The sequence below is a fragment of the Canis lupus genome, chromosome 34 (assembly GCF_003254725.2).
Source record: "Canis lupus dingo isolate Sandy chromosome 34, ASM325472v2, whole genome shotgun sequence".
Classification (NCBI taxonomy): domain Eukaryota; kingdom Metazoa; phylum Chordata; class Mammalia; order Carnivora; family Canidae; genus Canis; species Canis lupus.
The window spans coordinates 20,894,327-20,915,096 of NC_064276.1; the positions used below are offsets into that span (position 1 = coordinate 20,894,327).

The 20,770-nt window shown below is 39.2% G+C and overlaps 1 protein-coding gene across 18 annotated transcripts in view; it reads left to right on the forward strand.

The window, feature by feature from the left end:
* LOC112645817 (LIM domain containing preferred translocation partner in lipoma) overlaps window positions 1–20,770 on the forward strand; it is a 670,895-nt gene that overhangs the window by 394,115 nt on the left and 256,010 nt on the right. The window contains exon 2 of one of the 18 annotated variants that reach the window (XM_025425340.3): window positions 20,590–20,739. The exons of the other annotated variants lie outside the window; for them this stretch is intronic. The gene's annotated coding sequence lies outside the window, so the exon portion shown is untranslated. The remainder of the gene's footprint in view (window positions 1–20,589; window positions 20,740–20,770) is intronic. 18 annotated transcript variants of the gene reach the window in all.

Sequence of the window (20,770 nt, forward strand, 5' to 3'; positions counted from 1 at the left end):
AATTAGTGAGGAATCTTTTAGGATCTAGTATTATTTTGTTTCCTTTAAAATAAAATAGATATGTTTTGCTTTTCAGTGGGCTCACTAATTAAGAGGCTTAGGGGATAATTCATTTATTTCCTTTATGCCCTCTCCCTCCTCTCCTTTGAAAAACCCAGGCAGTACCAGAAAGTACCCCAAAATGTTAATTTCAAGTATTTAGTACATTGAACCGTGATGGTTTCTAATGAATGGGAAGTCATGCTTCTGGTTCTGTGGCCATTGTTGATGTGGTTTTAATTTTCGCAATGCGTTAACATGATAATTAAATTCCCCTGCTTGTCCTGTGAGGAAAGAATTTTATATGGCGCCACACATGGGGAAAAAACTTTGATATTTGAGAATAATATTATCTTTTAAACTGAGATCATATGTGGATACAGAATATTGTGTATATTGCTATGACAATAAGGCTTTAATAACATTTCGTAAGCTGCCTTTTTCAAGACTGTTTGAAAATGTCACCCTCAGCTAAACAGATGTGATTTGCATCAGAGCTGTGTATGTCCTTACTCTTAATGAAACAAGAGTCCCTTTCTTCAGAGAGTAATTGTTCTTGCAACGTGTTCTTTTTTTTTTCCCTCAGCACTCAGTGTTCCTCCCCTGCCCTTCTTTTGCCTTAATATTCGTCCCTTAATTCTATCAGATTAGTTGTCAACTAAAATTAAAGGCAGGTGTTAGCCTTCACAGTCTCTCCTGACCTAATTGTACAGCCTCGATGTAGGTGCTTGCTTTTAGTACAGAAGAGGCCAACAGGGCAGCTTTGGGATTGCGAGATCCAGATTCGGATACTAACGTGAGACTGTGCTAGAACCTTGGACAAGTTCCTTCATCTCACCCTAGACCTCAGTTTCCTAATAATGTAACACGGGAACGGTGATAGGCCCTTCCTCAGTTATATGTCAAACACTAAGATAAGGAGCGATGCGTAGTACGATCAGCTCGTGCTAAATTCCTGCCCAACTTGCTTGTTCTCCCAGAGTGCCCTCTCCTTTTGCCTGTGCCTCTCTGCTCACGTCATCTGCTTGAAACAGTCCACCCTCCTCCTGCAACACAGGCGCACGCAAGCCCACCACAGGAAGCCGTCTCTGTGTTCTAATTCTATCCCCCCAAGAAGGCATCGCTGGGAGAGCCTCCTCTCTGCCTGCCAGTTTGGGAATAGTCCCATCTGAAACCTTAGTCACTTCTCTTGTGCTGCTTAGCATTCCCAACGGCAGGCGCCAGGCATCTACCAGTGTTACCCTGTCTCTTTTGCACTGGGAACTCCTTGAATCCCGGGAGCTTTATCATAAATTTCTCCCTTTTCCAAAGAGCCCCGTACCTTGTCATCTGCTGTGCTTATTTTATTATTGGGGGATGCTTTTCTTTACACGAGTCTTATTTCAGACAGTTTTCAATATATACGATGTGCTTACTTTTGCATTAATCCTATCACTTCCGGGCATTGGCAAAGGTCAGAAAATCAGGAGGAACAAAAATACATTTAGTTCGTTTAAGCAATATGTAAGTTCCTCTTGTGTTTCCTTCCCTCAGCACCCAATACTTTTGCAAAAGAATGACTAATTCCTTATTTAAAGGAAAGTGAAAGCAGATCTGTTACTTCTATTGTTTGAAAGGTATTTTTTATCCATGGATTGATAGAGTATTTACATATTGTTGAAGCACCTTACAATATATTTATGGAAACTGTGCACGAAACTCTCAGTGCCTGTATGTTGTTTCCTTGTCATGTTCATGGGGGTTAGAGAACAACAATTACAATTTGAAAACTCTAATGTTGTTACATCTTTAGAATAATTGTATTCTGAAATGAAGTTTTAGTGCTCTGTACTCCAGGACCAAAGTCATGTTGCATTATTACTTTCTTTTTTTAATTTTTTTTATTTATTTATGACAGTCACAGAGAGAGAGAGAGAGAGAGAGAGAGAGAGAGAGGCAGAGACACAAGCAGAGGGAGAAGCAGGCTCCATGCACCGGGAGCCCGACGTGGGATTCGATCCTGGGTCTCCAGGATCGCGCCCTGGGCCAAAGGCAGGCGCCAAACCGCTGCGCCACCCAGGGATCCCGCATTATTACTTTCCTGTTGAAAACTTAGGAGGCTCAAAATAGTTTTATCTTTATACATTGAAGCTTAGGATCATTAAACACAATAATTTCACTAATTCTATCGGCTATTTTATTTGTGGACTCTTTGAAGACTGTAGACTTTATTAAAAATTTTATGAATTAAAGACACGGATTGTTTGGTTTGTATAGCTCCATTTGAACATGAGAAGGTTTGCTATTGTTGTTCGCAGCATTTATGCTGGAGTTTATCTTTGCTCTGTTACTACTGTTTTGTTTGCTGTGGCAGTGCTGTGGGTGTGCCTGCTTCTGTTTCTGCTGCCCCACACAGCACTCTTTTACATAGACTTACGTACCCTCTTTGGTTCTTCAATGTGGAACCATAGTTCATTTTTTCTGGGGCGGTAATTACAATATCACAGATCCGGGTAAGTCGACCAAAGCTGACCAAACTTAATGGTTTGTTTCATAACAGTATTTGAGGTTATGTTCTGTCTATATAGATGCTTCTTATTTATATAGATGACACATAGGTGTAATCTACACTGTGTTCCATATTTCCTAAAGCAAATCATTCATTTTTTAAATAGACAAGTTATTACCAAAGAAGTATTTCTCTTTACCCTTGATCCAAGGACAAACCACAGTGAAGCAAGGAGGCAAATGGTTAGTTGATGCTAGCGTCCGATTGGAGGATACTAGGGAGTGGTGAGGCTTGCAGCAGCTTTGACCGCGGCTACCTGTGGTGAGGTCAGAGCCAGTGTTCCTAGACACCCTTGACTGAGTTCTTTTGGATGGCCCGTGACCTTTGAGGCCCTCAATTTGTGAGATTCAGCACTGAAACATTCAGTTTAGTGCTTTGTTTGACAAAGCTAAATTGATAGTTCCTTTCTAATTCTGAATCCCAATTTTAGTTACACTAGTTAGACAAAGCCTAGGAAATATGTAAAATATGGTACAATTTGGTCAGTGTGCTAATGCTCCTTTCTCCCTTTCCCCTGAGGGCTCATTAAGCAGTGTCTGCCTTTGGCTCGGGTTGTGATCCCGGGGTCCTGGGATCAAGTCCTGTGTCGGGCTCCCCATAGAGAGCCTGCTTCTCCCTCTGCCTGTGTCTCTGCCTCTCTTTCTGTGTGTCTCTCATGAATAAATAAAATAAAATCTTTGAATTTTGGCCAGAAGTAACATCATTTAGGTCATTTGTACCCATACACGGTGGTTCCCCACAAAACTGCCCCCTCTGTAAGACATATGCAAGGTGCTGTGCTGCTCACATTTCCTAAAAGCAACAAATCACTCTCTTTCTTAAAGGAGCCATAAACTACGAAGTGTTGATAGTGTCACTAAAATCTGAGTGCCCGAATTGAGGCCTTCAGTCATGACAGCTCTATGCTGTGATTCTATTTCTTTTTGTTCTGGTGCCCCAGTTTTATATTTATCTTAACACTTAGTGTTTTGAGCGTATTTGCTTGGTTTCCACTAAATTAGCTGCACCAGAGGGTCTCATTTACTTCAAATCTATTCGTATTTGGAAATATCATTGTACAGGGTAAAAGTTGCTAGGAAAATGTATCCAGGGACAATCTGTACAAGTATAAACTCTTTAGTTAATGCTCTAGGAGACTTTTCCTTGAAACTCTGGCCCCTGTGAGGGCCCCATCTTTTCTTTCCTGGATTGTTGCAGTAGCTTCTGGTCTGGCAGCCTTTATGCCCTTCATAACCATATGGCTTCCAGATTAGTATTTCTTCAACACAGCCCTGGTCCTGTCATTCTGTATTTGGCTTCCTAACAATCACATGTTACAGAGATAGAAGGAATGCAGTAATTATAATGGTAATAATGGCAGTAACAATAATATTAAACAAATGCTCTTAGATGCCCCATCTCAAATATCAAATGTCTTGAGACAACAAGACTTTTGAAATTCAATATCACAGGGTTTATCATTGAGGTATTTGGCATGGGTCTGAAATGCATGTGTATAGTTTGGCTGATGGAAAGATCATCTGATAGTCATGAGAAGTGAGTAGGTGGGGAGTTGACATTTTGTTAGAAGTGCATGCCTGGTATTTTGCTGTACCGTTGCACCTCTTCAAATCGTTGTTATCAGAAATAAACTACCTTGTGAAGAGACTATAGCACAATTCAGGACAGTGGGAGAATCTTTATTGTTTCTCATCTTAGTCTTGTCTTTGCAGTGAAACATGCATGGTGAGGAGGTTCCTTGCCTTCGTGTGTTCCCATCTGTGCAGGCTGATTGACTACTTGGTGACCACACTGTAAACAGCTTTTTTGAAGAATTTTTCAATCCATAATCCATATGCGATATGTTAAATGAAAAAAAATGAGATATTAAATTGCTCACCAGTGAGGTTCACCTTTAAACACCAGTACTCCTACGGACTACGCCTATACACATGTACACACTCACATACAAATGTACATGTAAGTGCATAGAAACATTTACCAAATTTAACAGTTATTAACACTGAGGTTTTGAATTATGGATGTTGCTATTTTCTTGTTTAATCTCGTTGTTATCTCCCATATTTTCTGAAATGAATATTACTATTTTAATGTAGAAACTGTATCTTAACGTGAGGATTCACCCAGCATTGTCCTTCACAGCTCTGAGAAACAGCAAATATGTTGTTGAACCATCACTAAAAAACCATGGAGTGACAACAGAACAAACACAAAGTTGAACTATCTTTTCTTTGTTTTTAGATTTTATTTATTTATGCATGAGAGACACAAAGAGGCAGAGACATAGGAAGAAGGGGAAGCAGGCTCCCCATGGGGGAGTGGGAGATGTGGGACTTGATGCCAGGACCCTGGGATCACAACCTGAGCCAAAGGCAGATGCCCAATCACTGAGCTACCCAGGTGCCCCGAACTATATTTTTTCTAACAGTAAAATATCTTTTAAGTATTTCTGTTGTGTACCATCTATGAATGATATCCTGGGAAATTTTATGTTTTGCTGCCTTTTTGTTTCGTTTTGTTGTTTTTTAAAATTTTACTTATTTATTTGAGAGAGAGAGAACATGAGACAGGGAGCGGAGGGGGATAGAAAAGCAGATTCCCCGCTGAGCAAGGAGCCAACGTAGGGCTCGATCCTAGGACCCCAGGATCATGACCTGAGCCAAAGGCAGACACTAAACTGACTGAGCCACCCAGGTGTCCCTGTTTTTCACATTTTAACTGCCGGGGTATTGAGTGAAGAAATACAGAAATAAAATGGCTAGCTCCATAAATTGCACCTCTGATGCCTAGGATCATTTGTGATTTTTTTTTATCATTTTTTAAAGTGATTTCCTCTTTTCCTACCAAATAATGATGTTGTTCACACTACCTATCATCTTCTTTGTATTTCTATGATGCCAGTCATCCCAGAATCGCAAGGGCTCACACACACAGAGACTAAATAAAGAAAATTAAGAAAACAGGGGATAAGTTTACACTTGAATATACTCATTCGTCAATGCAGTCATTCCTCAATGAAGCTTTGGTTGCCTTCTGTAGCTTAATCCTTGGGCTACCATAACTAAATGAAAGGATGAATAATGAATATTAGAATATGGTAACTTCTGGAGTTACATAGTATTGAAGTACAGTTCTCTAACTTGAGAGTGCGTGAGAATTACCTAGGTGATGACATTTATTGGAGATACATGGGATATCAGGAAGAGCAGACCAGGGGAAGATGCTCGAATTCAGCTGCCCATGTAAAGTGTGAAAGACATTTTTAGCCAGCACCTTGAAAGGGAAGGAGCTAATCAACAGAGAAGACAGGAGCTCACCTAATGTCATCTAGTAGTCAGAGTAGGAGAAGGACCCTCCTTCTCAGCCTCTTAAGCCAGTGTTCTTTGGCTAGCTGGAACTTAGTTCTGTTTTAAAAAATGAATGGGTTGCTATAGAGCCCTCTATTCCAAGTAGAGTTTGTCAGACTTCTGGGAATCTGAGAAGTTTCCACTGGTTTTCTGCCTGTTTCACCCAACTACAGTTGAATTCATTGATGCTAGGAACCATAACTTGTTACCCAGAAGTTGGCAAAACTTCTGGTATTTAGAAGGTGGTCAGTTAATGGTCAATGACCTGAATGACACCATTTTTAAAAAAGAAATTCTAAAGTCATGTATTTAAGGCAACTAATATATTTCTTTGCTTTAGGGTGGTTTGGGAAGATGCAATGTGTTCTTTGAAAGGAAAAGATGTTTGGAGAAATGATTGTTTTTCTCTGTACATAAAGCTATTTTATTTTAAATACAAATATAATGCTTGCATTAAAAGAAAATGAAGGAAGAAAAAGAAAGCAAAATACCTATATTTCTAATACTATAGTAATCATTCAGATTTTTTTCTCATTCAGATATTGGACTCTAATCATGCTCTTATTTTCTTTTTTTAATGTTTTTTTTTAAAGATCCTATTTATTTATTAATGAGAGAAACAGAGAGAGAGGCAGAGACACAAGCAGAGGGAGAAGCAGGCTCCCTGTGGGGAGCCCGATGTGGGACTCAATCCCAGAACCCCAAGATCATGCCCTGAGCCAAAGGCAGATGCTCAACCACTAAGCAACCCTGCTGTACCTACATCCTCTTATTTTCATGTAACAGTTTAAAACAAAGGGGTTAGCATTCTGCAACATATATAGCTCTTGAGATTTATCAATATGAATCTTGAAAATAGTATCAGAATGAGAATGGTCTCAGTTTTTATGCCGTTCCAAAGGACCTCAGGTATCAGAATTTATCTGAGATTGAAGGTGTTTCTTAGCTGTTTTAAGCTACCAGAGATGTTTACAGTTTCCCAAGCAATCCCTTGCTTGTAAAGAAGACACTGAAAACAACATAAGTGAATTTGTTTTGACTCAGGACTTTCAGACTTTATCTCAATTAAAAATTGGGTCCTTGGTCAGCCCAGGTGGCTCAGCTTTTTAGCGCTGCCTTCAGCCCAGGGCGTGGTCCTGGAGACCTGAGATTGAGTCCCATGTTGGGCTCCCTGCGTGGAGCCTGCTTCTCCCTCTGCCTGTGTCTCTGCCTCTCTCTCTCTTTCTGTGTCTCTCATGAATAAATAAATAAAATCTTTTTTAAAAATTGGGTCCCAAAGAATATTTATTTATCTTTGAATTTGTTATTGCTTGGTATTTTGTAATTAACAAAACAAAACAAAACAAAAGGTCAAAACTACTCTTCATTTTATCATCAGAAGGAGGTGCCTCTGGAAGGAGGAGTCCAGAATGATTGAGCTCTATCAGCCATTTGCACCCCTCAGCTGATAAAGGATTTCAGTAGTGGTGCTAATACCTTGCTCTTGGTTTAGCCACCCTCCCCTTGCTCATCCACAGAGCTCGGTCACCATGTATCACGGCCAAAATCATGGTGATCTCTCCCCCAAGCCATCCTCAGATTTCTAGCTGGCAGTGGCTGTCAAGAAAAGAGAAAACAAATTATTACTCCAAATTCTAGCATGTTTTCTGCACTGCACAGTCTAAAATATCACATAGACACTATCAGCAAAGCTTTCCTCAGTATAAATGGACAACATAGCAAGGAGTGGTTTGGGGGATCATTCAAACTAGGACTGTCATTGCTCTTGTCATTACTAAGATGACTATCCATCTATTGCAAGCACTTTGCCCATTTCCCTTCACCTCTGAGGTTATAAACTGTTCTCTAAATAGTCTCCTGGAGAGAATGGGAAAGGAGCTACCTCCACTGTGCCCTCCGGGAGTGAGGAACGAAGACTGGTGGGAGAGCAATCGTTGTTTCCAGATTGCTCCATTGCCTCACCCTTTTCAGGCAACACCAGCTACCAGAAATGCATCTACTCCATGTGGTCATTGCAGGATTTATCTGGGCATTTGCTGAACCTGCTCGCAATTTATTTTTATTTCTTCCGATAGACGTGGATTTGGCACAGGAGAGTGAATTCTTTCTGGAACAGCAGATGTGCCTGGTACACTCGTTTGCTATAACCATTTGTGCTGTGGTTGAAAAAAAAATTTTTTTAAGAGTGCAGAATTGTCGAAGGGGGAGGGTTAAAAAACCAGAACCATTTTAGCGATTATGCAAAGTTAGAATGTGAGTAATTTTGCTGCAGTTAGTCATTATGGGCTTTCATAGCTTGTTTTACAAGGATAAAGGGATATGTACAGGTTTGGTGAATAGAGCTCTTATTTGTCCCTAATAGTCGCTTTTTATGAAAACATTTTCTTCCCTTCCTCCTACTCTGTGGCGAAGTGCTCTCTCCTTAGAAATTATACCCTTCTGTGATTCACCCCCTTTGTCCATCTACAATAAGTGGACAAACAGTCTCCATTTCTGAGAACAAATATGTTCGAAAGGAAACTTTATTTTCCCATACAATATGTGATGTGAATGATGTACATTGAAATCACAGAGATACACTGATCATTTAAAAATGAGCATGTATTCTACAAGAAAAGAAAAAAAAAGCCACCAGAGCAACCATCTAGTGACTTTGCTATGAGCTTAATGTGCTGGGAATGTGATGTCCTTTCCATCTTTTATTTGAAGTATCTGGGAGGTCTTAGCAAATCTTGCTTATAGAATCCCTAAGGACTGTGACACAGAACCTATTCCTTTTTCGCTTTGCTTTCGGTCACCCAAATTCCTTTGGAAATATGTGAACGAAGGTCTGTTTGTTTCCACTGTAGCAAATATAGCCACTTGCTCACACTGGTGGCTTCCCTTACTGAATTCCACTACTATTTTGGAAACTCCTGTATGAAAACACAGCAACCCAACTTGTCCCCATCAAGCCTTCTTGGTGATTCCACGCAGTGCTGCCTGGTGTCTATCCACTGAGGTTCACTTTTGTCAAAAAACAAAACTGGATTTGTTGCCTTTTTTGTAGGCTTGTTGCTAAGTCTGGTCACTCTGGTGTAAGGGCAGGAACGCTGGTCTTAGAGTCTGGAAAACTGAGTTCTAATTCTGACCCTGTCAAGGCCTTGTCACTTGGGGTGAATCCTTCCTGAGCCCTGTTTCCTTGATGAGAAAGTAGAAGTTCGTGACATTTGAATTCCTTCAAGCTCTAATAGGCCACGGTTCTGTAAAGGATATTGTATAATAATACATAAATAAGCCAACTTTATTTCCTCTTTCTCAAAAATTTCTTTGTACTTCCATCTGCCCCAGACAACTCTCTTCAAAGTCTCAAAGGTGGTTACGTTTTAAATTTTACCACCGACATGCAAATTTGAGCAATGAGAAACCCCTGTACGACTTGGGGGTTTCCTGAGAGAAAGGATCCCACTCTTTTATGCATCTCTTTGTCCTTAATGGCTTCTGAGTAACACTAAGAGACTGGAATGGTTGGCTCTGTTATAGTAGTTGATTATAACCAAAAACTACTGAACCACGCTCCCCGCATTTCCTGTCACCTACAGCTAAGAAACCTAAAACACCTAGAGTAACTCAGAATATCATTTTAATTAGATTGAATTATAGAATCCACTATCATACTTAAATACTTATTACTTAGTTATTCATCTAACTAAGGCTTCAGCTTTACAAAACTGGGAGGAGACAAAAAATAGTATGGGACAGTTAAAATTGAACCAACGACTGCCATTATTGTTTTGTTTTGTAATTAAACACCTCCCTTGCTTACAGCAATTGTCAATTATGGAAATCACACTTACTCATTGAACCAGTGCTATGGAGTATGGGTTTGTTAGATGCTAAAAGCATCGTGTTGAATGAGAAGGACAAGTCCTCACCCATAGGGAGCTGGGAGGGGAGGCGGGAAGAAGGTTAAAGGATTGCAAAACAATGGGCGAGGGTTATTATATAGGAAGTTCAATCAATTTTAAAGGGAAACCGGTGATGGACACTTCACCAAACCTAGGCTTCCCAGAAGAGGCATCATTCATTTGAAACCTGAAGGATGAATATTTGTGAGGAGTGGAGAAGTGGGAGCAGGCTGGAAAGTGTTCAAGTCAGGTAACCACAGGATGGCTGGAGCATCCAGCCCTGGGGAGGGAAGAGAGGAGACTAGGAAGCTGAGCCCTGGCTCTGTCAAGAAGGAATTTGGATTTCCTTCTAAGAGCAATGACAATCTTCAGGAGATTTTAATAAGGGAAGGAGATGATCTGCCTTGGGTTTTAGAAATATTCTGGTTACAGTGTAGAAGCTGTATGAGAGGACAATAAGAGTTCAGGTTTTTTTTTTAAATATACACATAAAAGCATATGTCTACATGTATTTGTTATATGTATTGCAGTGGGTTAGGGGACCAGTGATCGTGGACTGAACTAGGGTATCATAATAAGTTGGCCTTGAGAACCGGAAGGTTGCATGTAATTAGGCGATAGAACCAACAACCTTTGCAATACCGAGGGGAGAAAACATTGTATGGCTGTATTAAAACATCGAATCACATGACTATGTATCTTTAAGATACTCACTAAGCTTAACATGTTACTGATTCACAATGTTTCTGTCCCTGTATATATGCACTATTATTTTGCTTTTCTTTATAGACTTATTTTGAATACATGTTCCCTTGCTTACCTGCTGGGAACATTCCATCAGATCAGTGTGCCATGATTTCTTAAAGCGTCCTCTAATAGTTTGTAAATATGCAATTAACATAAGTTATGAGCGTTTTAATGGCTCTTTACTGCCAGTTTACCTACCAAAAGAATTATTCCAATTTCCAGTGCTACCAGCCATGTAAAAATATACCTATACTATTATATTCTCACTGAGACTACATTTTATTGTTCTTTGGCTAATTGGTTCTGTGCTTGGTACTTTTCACCAAACCCCGGCATGATTAGACAGGAACACATAGAAGGGATGATTCCATGTATGAGGTAGTTTGCTATGGAAATAGGTTCTTCTGTCACTACGTTCCTAGACTACTGAACACACTCACATCAAATTAACCCTCATCATAATGGCATTTTATCCAGGGCCAGCCACATGCATGCCGGGGACTCAATGTAGTGTACCGTATGGGGATTTGTATAAACAGCAGCCTCGGAGACCTCTCAAGTTCAAAAGTGATGACCTACCATCTCATTTCACAGTTATTTGGGGAGAAAATTCACCTTGAAATACTAGCTTTCTTGATTTTGACATGATGACATGATAGTTTTATCAATACATGAGTGCAGGACCTCACCCAGATCGTTGCTTCCCTGTCTGATATTTAGGAAGTAAGAAATGAGGGCTTCACGGGGTGCCTGGTTGGCTCAGTGGTCGAGCATCTGCCTTTGGCTCAGGTTGTAATCCTGGGGTTCTGAGATTGAGTCCCATATCAGGCTCCCTGCTCAGTGGGGAGTCTGCTTCTCCCTCTGCCTATGCCTCTGCCTCTCTCTCTGTGTGTCTCATGAATAAAGAAATAAAATCTTATTAAAAAAAAAAGAAGAAAAGAAATGAGAGCTTCCAACGTTACATCTTGATGTTCCCAAATGATTTTATTTCTGGGCAAGCAAGCTAGACATACTGGCTTTGGTGTCTTCAGTAGTCCGGGAGCCGCTTGCCTTCAGAGTCGTCTTCTTCTTTCTTCTTTCTTCTTTCTTCTTTCTTCTTTCTTCTTTCTTCTTCCTTCTTCTATTTTATTTATTTATTCATGAGAAACACACAGAGAGAGAGAGAGAGAGGCAGAGACACAGGCAGAGGGAGAAGCAGGTTCCATGCAGGGAGCCTGACGTGGGACTCGATCTCGGGTCTCCAGGATCACATCCTGGACCGAAGGTGGAGCTAAACCACTGAGCCACCCGAGCTGCCCCAGAGTCTTCTTATACATATTCTAAATTGTTGAGAGAAATAATTAAATGGAAAAGCTTCTAAGACAAAAACTGCTCTCGAGTGCCACACCAGACCCTACTGATTCTGCTGTATCTACCTCTGACGCTGTTCAGAGGAGCCCTCTCACTAGCTGTAGCTCATGTTGCAGAAGGCTGTGCTGTGAAGTGAACAGGTGTTGATACAGCGCACGGAAGTAAGAGATTTATGTCTGCATCTCTCTGACAAGAACTCCTGGGGGAGGGTGTGCGTGTGTGTGTGTGTGTGTGTGTGTGTGGCTTGGTGTGCAACAGCTGAAAATTTGTGTACTAGTAGTGTCCCTGTATTGGCAGTAATGTTTTGAACTCTGTGATACCAATTAAAATCCTGTGATTTTAATTTCAAAAGTAATTATTGAGATCATTTTAACCATTCACCAGTTTTCAGCTACCATTTCTGAGGTGACTTTTTTCTTTCGTGTAGAAAATATGGAAAAAAACTATGAAGATGAAAACCGAAATTTCTGTAAATTACACCTGCTGATGCAGTTTTGCACCTTTTAAAAATATTTTTAAATCATTTTCAGTGTCTGACTTACTATGTTCCTATTTTTCTCTATGGACACACACATACACAAGTTGGGAGACTATGCTATTATTTTTCAGTGTGTGTCAATTTTTTAAGTAATTGATATTTTTCAGGGATCCCTGGGTGGCGCAGCGGTTTGGCGCCTGCCTTTGGCCCAGGGCGTGATCCTGGAGACCCAGGATCAGATCCCACATCGGGCTCCCGGTGCATGGAGCCTGCTTCTCCCTCTGCCTGTGTCTCTGCCTCTCTCTCTCTCTCTCTCTCTCTGTGACTATCATAAATAAATAAAAATTTAAAAAAAGTAATTGATATTTTTCATATATATTATTCGAAAAATATCAATGTATATATACACACACGTGCACACACACTCTGATTTAAGAAAAGTAAATTGTGGTTGTGTTAGAAACTTTGGAAAATAGGAAAAGCCTACAGAGCACCTAAAACCACTCCCTTAAAATGCCCACTGGATCATTTTGAGGATATACCTTTCTAGCCATATGTGTATGTATCCATGTATGAGAACTAGAGATAAATGCAAATACTGATTAACGGTTATAAAATGTTTCCTAAACTGATTTTAAAATGTATAAAATTATTGATTTTTTAAATTGATTCTCTTTGTTTTGTTCTTTTTGCCCATTTTCTGTGTTAAAGTATCCAACAAAATCCACCATCTTACCCATTTTTCAAGAATACAGTAAGTATATTAATGTTGTTGTGCAACCATCACCACCATCCATCTCCAGAATTCTTTTTTATCCTGCCAAACTAAAACTCCATACCCATTAAGTAATTACTCGCCATTCCTCCCTCCTCGGCCTCCCTCGTGACCACATTTTACTTTCTGTCTTGGTCAATTTGCTTAGTTTATGCACCCTATGTAATTGGAATCATGCAGTATGCATTCTTTTATAATTGGCCTAGTGCATTTTTAGCACAATAGTTTTTTTTTTTAAGATTTTATTTATTTATTCATGAAAGACACAGAGAGAGGTAGAGACATAGGCAGAGGGAGAAGCAGGCTCCTTGGGGAGGGGGGATGATGGAGGACTCGATCCCAGGACCCCTAGCATGCTGTTTTAAGGTTCATTCAGTTGTCAGAATTTCTTTCTGAGTAATGCAATATTGTATACATAGAGCACCTTTTGTTTATGTATCCACCTGTCAGTGAACACTTGGTATGCTGCCACATTTTAGCCATTATTAATAATGCTGCTATGAATTTGAGTGTGCAGTGTCTCTGCTTTCAATTCATTTTGAGTATATATCCAGAAGCGGGATTGGTCGGTTGTTGATCGGTTTTGCAATATTTAACAATATGATTTTTAATTGCTGAATAGTATTCCATTATATGAATGCACCATCATTTATTTTAACAACTCCCATATTCATTATTTAAATTGTTTATAAGATTATAATCTTTCATTTTTATATGAGCATTTCAAGAAACAAAAAGTATGGACTTTATCAGGACTTCTGGTACACATATCACCAAATTAACCCATAGATAGATTGCCCATAAGGAGTTTATAGAACTAAACAAATACTGCATTGGTCCCTAAGTCTAACTCATATAAACATTTTCCTTTGAAGATAATTAGGGTAACCCCTTCTATTACTCCTACCTCCCAGCTCCAGGTATACCTCTTTATTCTGCTTTAATAACACTACCAAAGGATGCAGTCGTGAATTCTGGGTTCAAAGAAGAATCATTTGCTCCTTTCCTTTTTAATTTCCAGATTTCAGTCTCTAAGTGGGTGGACAAAAGATAATTTTTATAAAAAAGCCGCCAAAGATCCTTTTGTGATGCCAGATTTGAAAAATGCTTGTCGAAATGTACAGTAGTATGTTCATGTATTATACTCTTAGTCTGTTAGGTTGCTTTCTAGCTCATGGGGTCATCTATCAAGTGAACAATGTGACTAGGCCGAATGAGTAAGAAATCTATTTGCTGGGGGCACTAATTCTGAATTCTGGGCTCGGAGTCGTGACTGGCTCAATTGGTAGATCATGTGAACTCTTTATCTCAGGGTTGTGAGTTCAAGCCCCAGGCTGGTCGTAGAGCTTACTTAAAATTCAATCAATCAATCAACCCTAAATTTTGGAAGATAATTGCTAAAGGGACTCAAGAAATCAAAATTAAGTTATTCCTCAATTAAGGATCTGAAGAAAGCAATGAAGTAATTTTTTTATTAAGCAAAAACAAGTAGCAAATATGAGGAATGCATGACAGTATAACTGACATAGGTCAGGTCTTTTGCATGTTTTTCTAATTCTATAAACTTAGCAACCAAGTCTAGCTGTTTATTTATCTAGCCATTACTTATTCAGTACCTACCTGGTATGAATTTTTAGTGACGAGAGCAGGCTCTTATGGGCCACTAAAACTTATTGTAAATATTCAGAATTTACTCTTAGAATCACTAGATTGTTCACATAACTGAAAATAAGTGTATTGAAAATAAAATTGAAGTTGAAATGCCCAGAATCCATTCCAGCAAATCAACCATTCCCCTTTCCAGAGTTTATTTGTTCTTTGTCTGTATGGAAATAACATTTCATGTAGCTTCAATCATATTGCATATATGATTGGTTTCACATTCTGAGTTTGTCATTTAACATTTACATTTTCATTTACTGTCTTAGGCATTTTCCACATCACTGTAATAGCTGTAATCAAAATATATGAGGGGGCTCTGACTTTAATATAGTTGCTTTCATATAGGACTTTAACTTTTGAATATATTCCCCTTCTGTTACCTGAGAAAGCTTTCTTTCTTAGTAGAGACACTTTTACTTATCACACCCAGATTTGTCCAAAAAAAATGTAATTAATAATTATCTGAGTGCAGTAACTCTGCCTTTGTCTTTTTGTGGCTTTAGCAACCAGCTCAGCAATTGACAAATAGCAGAATTTCAATTTTTTAATTGAATAAATAACTTTGATTAATTAAATTTCTAGAGATCAGGGTATTGTGATTACTTGGTAGTCCACATGCATTTTGTCACAGTACATGTTGTTAAAGATTATTTTTAAATGCATTAGTCTCCTTTCTTTCAAAGTTTATTTAAAATTTTGCCCCTGACTATTTCTGTAAGAGATTTGAGCCAGCATCAAGTAGAATTTGCATACATAATATAACCATCAAAATGAAAATAAGCATCTCAATGTTTCTTTGAAAGAGAGTAGTAGTAATAAATTCAAAAAGTAAAGTCATTGAACTATTTAGAGGAAGGGAGAGACTAATGAGATTACTGTAATTAAGCATACATTAAATGCATGACAGAGTTTCTTGATTGTCAAGTAATAAGAAAAATGAGCTAGTTCTTATTTTGCATGTTTGGTTATAATCTGACAAGAGAAATGAATGTTTCATGGAGTCTATTGGTCATTCGTTCATTCATTCATTCATTCAAATGTTTGTCTAATGCCTACTAGTGGCTACGGTAAGAAAAAGCCACTGGGGAAGCAGGAGTGAATAAGAGGGACCATCTCTAACCTTGTGAAAACAGACAGGTACAAGTGTGACATGTGTAGTAGGGGAGGAGTAAATAGTGCTTACTCTGCCAGAGAATTCAGCAAAGGTTGCCGAGGAGCCAGATACTCAGGTTGAGATTAAAGGGGTTCTTAGGAATTAGCTCATTAGAATTCAAAGAGAGGTGCAGAGCCAAATGGGTATAATCCCTGAAATGAGAGAGAGCCAGTGTCAGAGAGTGATATAATGTGTAGCTCTTGAGGAGAAGGAGAAGAGCTAGAGTCCAAACCATTCCCTTAAGCCACTGAAAACTTTTAAGCAGGAAAATAGTGTGATTAAATCTGCATTTGAGAGAAAGCACTCTGTCTACAGAATGAAGGATTCACTGAAGTGGGGAGCAAGAGTATATTCTTGGAGACCAGTCTGGATGCTGTTGGACAATTCCCGGTGATGGGTGGTGGCATCTTGCAATAGAGTCACAGCAAAGGAAATGAAGAAATGTGGAAATATTTGAGAGTTACAGAACTCCCTATTTGGGAAATAGAATCCACAGGATTTAGTACTTGAAGAGGATGTGAGGGAGAGGCTCAAGAATGACTCCTAGTGTTCTCATTTGAGCAACACCTGTGTGGATGAGAAAACCAGACGACGAGAAGCATAAGCGCAGATTCAAGGAAGATGATGAAACAGTTTTTACTGTGTTGAGCCTGAAGAGCATTTGAGACATCCAAGCAGACCGTGAAATAAACAGCTGAATATTTGGACCTAGTATTCAGAGTATTGCTGAATTCTGGAGATAGGCACTCAAGAATATTCAGAACATAGAAGGCATTTTAAATTATGTCTATGGTCCTGGAAAGACTTAATAAAGAGAGAGAGCGAGAAGAGAAGAGGTCCTATATCAGATAAAAAGGATCATGATTCTGGGGCCATTGGGCAATATGTTGAAGACTGTCCTCAGTAGCAATTTGAAAGAAAGATTAGTAAAGTACTTCTAGCAGAAACCTAGAAAGAGCCTGAATCCCTGCTGTCACTGTTGAGCAGACATATTAGTTCTTGGCTGCCTATTCCTGGATTATCTATTATAAAAGACAAATCTCTGTCTGTTTGAGATCATGATAATTTGACTTTCTAGATCTTACAGCTTGACTTCTTTCCAACTTCTAAAACATGCAAGTCAAGTATTAAAACACCGTAACGTAACCATTTTAATGAGGTTATGTACAAAGTTCATGGGGTATATAACTGAAGGACCATAGAAAAAAACCTCAAAATACTTACAGGGGAGTCAGGAATGACATTACAGAAGATGCACCATTTGATCTGAGACTTGCAGAATAAGTAAGCAACTGCCCAGATGGCTATGTTTGAGCAGCAGGGGAGCAACGTGGTAGAGAGTTGGATAGAACAGATCAGAGACTATAGAAGGAGGGCCTGGCTGACAGATATGAGTACAGACATAACTGTGTGATCTATTCCAGTCTCTGCATCAGTCTAAAATTGCTGGAGTGTGATGTGAGTGATGGTGGAAAGAAGGAGGTGGCTGGACAGGGAGGCAGGGACTAGACTGGAAAGTCTTTGTAAAATATATTTAAAAAAAAAACACAGTGTAGAGTAATAAAAAGAGTTCAACACAAGGCAGAGTCATTTGCAAATTGGGATCAGGCTCATATGGTCATGTTAGATGACTGTGGCATTATTGAGGAAGGAAAGTGAGAAAGAAGTGGAGTGAGTTGATGGCAATAAATAGCTCAGGGACATGGTGATGAGGATGAATAGTAGGGAAAACAAAACAAGACTGGAGTAAAGTACAGGCTGTAAGAAGTAATCAGGGGTTCCAGAGAAGACAAAGTAGTAGATTAGGGGAGGGGAGTGTGTGTGTGTGTACAGATGTGTTCAGGGAGTGAGTGGGCAGGGCCAAGAGAGACTGAGGAATAAGACATTATTCTGACTTGGCCATAAAGCAAGTCAAGGACCTGCGCCACAGGGTGAGCACGAGAGACATTCTCAACATTCCTTGTCTGTTGTTGTCTTATGGCCACAGCCAATTAATGAGAACATCCATTCAACAGGAGCTGATTCTGTATTCGCCCCTCTACCAGACTAGAAACTCCTGAAGGACAGGGAGACATGCATTCACTGTTCATCCGAGGATGTTACCATTCTCCCATTAACCTCACAGAGCTTTTCTTGTCAAAGATCTTGAGAGAATAATTATTGGAAAAATAACCACACGAGAAGACTGTTACAGAGATTCAAGTCTCGGGGGGATATATATATATTATTATTATTATAATTATAAAATGTGCTTGATTTTCAAAATAAAAATGTTAAATAATGATAAAACTTTAAGAATTTCTGCAAAACAAAAAAGAAATGATACGCCAAAAATAAATACTCGGAAGTGCCAACTAATTCAGTGAGTAGAAAAGATTCACTATGTATTTAATTGAATATGTGGGCCAGGAAAATGTTGCCATAGCTTTCTTTAACTATAAAGAACATAAATAAATATGCTTTAAAATGATTCCTGTTCTTTACCCCTTCCACCTCCAATGAGGTAAAGAATGTAAAATTGCAAAGGAAAAAAAATATAGCTAAATGTGCTATTTTCACTAACAGAGTTATGATATAGGAAGTACTCAGAAACATGCCGGCACATACACAGCAGAATTCATAATAAAGTTTTGAGAAACCTTCTCATCCCCCAAAGAGAGCTCTACTGGCGAGGTATTTCCTAGAAGAAAGCCACGCTACTGAATCTGTGCCCTGATGCATGCCATCAAGGATGTTAGGGAAGTTTAAATTGTGTGTGTGTGTGTGTGTGTGTGTGTGTGTATCCACAGAGAAAGAGAAATTTGTTGGAAAAAGTTGCTTCTAAAGAGTTAGATCTACATTAAGTCTTTTTTGCTTATTTTATCAATGTGATTGGCTTTCATTTTCAAATCTGTGACTTTTGAAGGATCTGCTCTGGGGGCAGGCTTCCTTACAGCTGCAGCAGAGTGTATGCTTGTCATTAGCCAGTTGCTCAGTCACTGTCTCCATTTATAGTTGGGTTTGTAAAGTGTTCAAAATAGGAACTCTGGGTTTCTGCTGATCTTGAGTCATCAAAGAAAAGAAAAGCTTTATTCCTTCTTATATTCAATTCCATCTATGCTGACATTTTTTTAAGACTGACATGGTTGACTAGGGGAAAAAAAAAAACAAAACACCTGACTTTGCCTTTTTTTAAGGTTCAAACTGACTCTACTGTGCTTTCTACTACAGAATGTTAGGATCTTGATTGTGTATTTATGTAGGAATTTCTTCAGGATATATATTTTAATAAGCTGCTAAAAAGGAAACTGAATCTCTTTCTCTTGGGTACTATTGGAGCCATCTTCTTGCAGAAGGGAAGAGCGACTCTGCCAAGACAAGATTACTCAAGTTGCTTAAATTACAAAAGTAAATGGCAAGTTTGTCCCCTGAAAGGCTAGTATCAGAAAAGGAGGGAGGGGAATAAAAGATAACTGTATTCAACAGCCTCCTGTAACTTAGAGAACTAAATCTAGAATTACAAATTCCCTAGGAAAGTAGACGAAATTTGAGACAAATAAAATGTGGAAAAGAGAGCTGCAATGGTCAGGATCCCAAGAAAAATGGTAGCACATTGATTTATAAATGCACTGTGTCACAGGCCCACTGGGATAGGGTGAAGCCTGAAAGGACAGAGCCATAATCTGGAGCAGGCAAAGTCAAAGTTGTTGTGTCCTCCAGACTCAAAGGGACCAAGGGGAGAGCAGTTATTTGAACCAAGAAGTGGAGAGTGTTGTAGAGGAAAGATGCTAGAGGGGATCAGTGACGTCCTTGGCTCACATCTGGGAACTTCACAGGTAGGTTGGCAGAAGAAAAGTGGCCAAAGAATCTGTCATCTTTTATCAGGAGCACTGTTGCCATCTGGGTTCGACAATGCTGTGTTTTACTGTCTGCCCATGTAACAATAATAATAGTATATCCTAATCACTGTGACAATCAAGTTATTCCCACTCATTCCCAATCTTCCCTGGTCAGTAGGTGGTTTCCTCTCCAGTTGAGAATTACTATATGTTAACCAAGTAACCAAATTTTAATCTTCAGATCAGCGTAGATCACCAGAAGGCTATCTTCAGAAAGCTATATATGTGTGCCAATAGACTTGCATATTACAAAGGGGGAAAGATAGCTGCACAGTCTAGGACCCCACATCCACATATCAGGCAAGAAAGAGGAAATTGGCAAAGTAGGTAAGGATGAGTTTTAGTTTTCCCAGAAATGCTTAGTATATATCTCATTGGTCAGAACTGTGTCCCATGGCAACTCCTATCTACAATGTAATTAAGAGACATATTTTAAGTTTGGGCACACTGTCACCCTAGATAGAATTGCAATTCTTTGAGTAATGATGAAGACACATGGGCATGAAGAGGCAGTTAGCGGCATCTTTCCCCTTATCTCTAGTGGCTTGGCGTGGATGAATGACACTAGAATAATATAAGGCCCTGCATTCTCTCCATCGATGCATACATTAATTTGCATGGAAATTAATAACAAAATCAGGGTGTGGTCATTCATTTGTTATAGCAACAGATCTAATAATAACTCAGAGTAAAATAAAAACATTCTGTCATTGGCATATTTGCAGATTCCCCAGTAGCCTGATGCTGGAGGACAGAAGTTTAAATCTCCAAGCCTTCTCCGAGCCTTTATTTATCCCCAGCCTAACCAAGGACTCTCATAGTTTGGCAGTGAGATCTTTTCATCTTTTGGTCCTTAAACATTCTTAGGGTATTCGGTAAGTGTTCTGGATTGAATGAATGAATGCA